Source organism: Corvus brachyrhynchos, unplaced genomic scaffold, assembly GCF_000691975.1.
Source record: "Corvus brachyrhynchos isolate BGI_N302 unplaced genomic scaffold, ASM69197v1 scaffold139, whole genome shotgun sequence".
In the NCBI taxonomy this organism is placed as follows: Eukaryota; Metazoa; Chordata; class Aves; order Passeriformes; family Corvidae; genus Corvus; species Corvus brachyrhynchos.
Window position 1 is genome coordinate 4,017,087 of NW_008246062.1, and position 2,972 is coordinate 4,020,058.

Below are 2,972 nucleotides of genomic sequence, written 5' to 3' on the forward strand. Positions count from 1 at the left end.
GGAAGGTGTGGGAAGGGAAGGTGTGGGAAGGGAAGGTGTGGGAAGGTGTGGGAAGGTGTGGGAAGGTGTGGGAAGGGAAGGGAAGGGAAGGGAAAATTCAATGGTACCAGGAAAAATAATTACTTTATTTAACGTTCTGGTTTTTTCCTTACAATTGCTGTTCCTAATTTCTTCAGATGGAAGTAAAATGAAACAGCTCCATGATGTAAACCTTCTACTCTGTAAGACAAAAATCTGTATGGAGTTAATTAATTAAACCAGTAACAATTTATCCAATATTTTGGGCTTTGCACTTCTGATGATTAAAAAAAGTACAGAGGTGGAACTCAGAAGATTTAAGTATGGTATAAGAACTGTCTGTATTATTTTTCTGGAGCTTATCCTTTCTGTGCCATATAAAATGCAATAATCATAGTCTCATCTTCTGTAAAAGGATTAGAAATAATGGTAGTTTGGTAGACAAAGAAAAGTACGAATTTTGTAACAAATATGTATGTATGATGACCTTGAGGCTCAGTAAAAGAAGACTTTCCTTTAATATTAATGCACCTTTATTCTTAAAAGTATTTTAGAAATTTTGACTGTCGGAATCAATTGCTCTTTCTAAAAAACTATATATTTAATTTCCCTATTTTAATATAAGCTACGTTTATTCTCCAGACTGTATCTGCCTTTAGACTTCTCCACTTCCTGGCCTGATAGACTGCAGGACCCTCTGTGATCTATAAGAGGTCTCTGCCACATATCACTTGTCAGCCTGTTACAAGCACTGGATCAGACACCTTTTGGGACCTCAGACTTCTGTAGTTAACGGACAGAAATTACTCCAGGTTAATATCTCTTTAAATGAACACCAAGAAAACTTTTGGCTACACCTTCTGCATATGAGCACAGCTTTAGCAAAGGATGGAGTTAAGGATTAATTAAACATCTTGCTGTTTGCTTTGCTTGTAGAGTGTCTGGGTGAGTGTGGGAGAGAAGCCTCAGTGCATTTATCCATTACATTTTTGTATGCAAAGTGAAGGCACAGCCTTCTCCAGTCTTTCCACGGGAGAAGGTTGATGCAGTTGTCTTTAGACAGAAGAATGGATACTACTCTTTTCAAATCAGTTACAGATCTTTTACAGGTCCTGCATCTTATTGTACGCATTTTTAGATGTGTAAACATATAACCCTCCCCTCAAAAGAAACAACAAGGCAGAGCAGATTATTTTTTAATAACTAAGTGTGATTTGATTGAAAAAAAAAAAAAAGGAAAAAAAATATATATAAGAGAAAACCCAGAGGGGAATTTTTGTTTGCAGAAACATGTAGATCTATTTTTTGCAGTTAAAGCACTTTTTTTCTTTTTTTTTCCCAAACTCAGTTTTGAGTGCGTGTGAACAAAACATGGATCAAAACTGTTATCTGGCCATTCCTTGTGTGTTGAAGCATTAAGCCAGCCCAGGTTTGGAAACTGCAGAGAACCTTGGTGCTTTTTGCACAGTGAACTCTGAAAAGCTTTTATAGAAATTTCACCCAGTTCTTTAATATCTTTCTGGTTTTATTTCTTGTGGTTTCTACTGTGGTTTACCAACTGCTCCAAATGCTTTCAAGTTTTAGTCCCTCTCTCCACTGGAGCTTTCCCTTACCTATTATATTAGTGGCCACTGGAGTTATTCTCCCTTTTGAGTGTTTAGAATTATACTGTTGTACTTCTATTTTTGATCAACTGTTTTTCTTTCCACAGTTATGTTTCATCAGCAAATTTCATGTCCTTTGTGCGTATTTTATGCCTACCTTTGAGTTGCTGGTACATAAACTGAACACAATTGGTTCTTGTACTGATCCTGTTATCACAAGGGACACTTGAAAACCTCAGTTACCCCAAAGTTGTGGAGACTGCAGTTTTAGCATCTTTCTAAAGAGTAAAAAAGCTTATTTTTGCAGGTTACCAAGTTTTCATTAAAAATATATATTGCCATTTTTTTTTCTTCTTTCCCCTGTATTGCTAGGGTGGCCTTAGACTAAGTAAGATAATATGCTGTTTTCTTTTCAAAGGTGAGCTGAAAAAACTAAAGTGGAAATTGAGTTAAGTTTGATTTATGTGTTGTATGTGCCCCACCAACCAGTCTGTGGGGGAATTCATCATGTGGAAAAGATGTAGATAGCCTTTTCTGAACTGAAGGTTACTCTTTGCTGAACTCCTTTGGTTCCTGGCATGCTGACACAAACTCAGAATACATCAGAGTTGCATTGCAGATGCTCTGATACCAATCCCCTAAACCAGTACACAAGGTTTTATTGGATAATTTTTACTTTACAGCTAATGTTGTCATATGTACCCATAGAAGTTGGATATCAATATTTAAACTCAGGGTCACATAGAACTTTCAAACCTTTGCACACAGATGGCAAAGGTGTAGATTGTTGACTACATTTACTTGGGAAAGACAAGTTGGGGTTTGTGTGTATGACTGCATGTGTATGAGAAGATAATAGAAGATAATATAAATTTTATTGATGCCTATCCTATAATCTTTCCAAGTATGCAACTGAGGGAATCTCATTGCAGTCCAACACAAAGCAGCTAAATTAAGGTCATAGAGAAGGTAGTAAATGCCAGCATTTCACAGTTTTGCAGTGTTTAACTTGGCAAGTTTGATGATGTTCTAACTTGCTATTGTATGAAATTTACTGAACAAAACAAACAAAAAAAACCCCCAAAAAACAAACAAACAAAAAGCCCCAAAATAAAACAAAAATCCAAACCAAGGCAAACCAAACCTAGGAAACAAGTAAAAAAAGCCAGCCTCTCTCCCAAAATTAAATTATGTTGCACATTGACACCTTGTGTTATTCCGTCAAGTTTACTCTTTAAAATTAAAGCCTTCATTTGTGCTAATAAAGTAACCAGTCATGATGTAGGGTATTATTTTCATCCTTGTTAAAAATCATACTCACGTTGTTTACATTTCTTCCCCACAAAGGAT

At 36.0% G+C, this 2,972-nt stretch overlaps 1 long non-coding RNA gene across 1 annotated transcript in view; it reads left to right on the forward strand.

The window, feature by feature from the left end:
• The window catches only part of LOC108449701, a 3,784-nt gene extending 1,035 nt beyond the window's left edge, over positions 1–2,749 (forward strand). The window contains exons 2-3 of the long non-coding RNA XR_001865969.1: positions 177–221; positions 661–2,749. This is a non-coding gene — a long non-coding RNA (uncharacterized LOC108449701). The remainder of the gene's footprint in view (positions 1–176; positions 222–660) is intronic.
• The last annotated feature ends 223 nt before the right edge of the window (positions 2,750–2,972 follow it).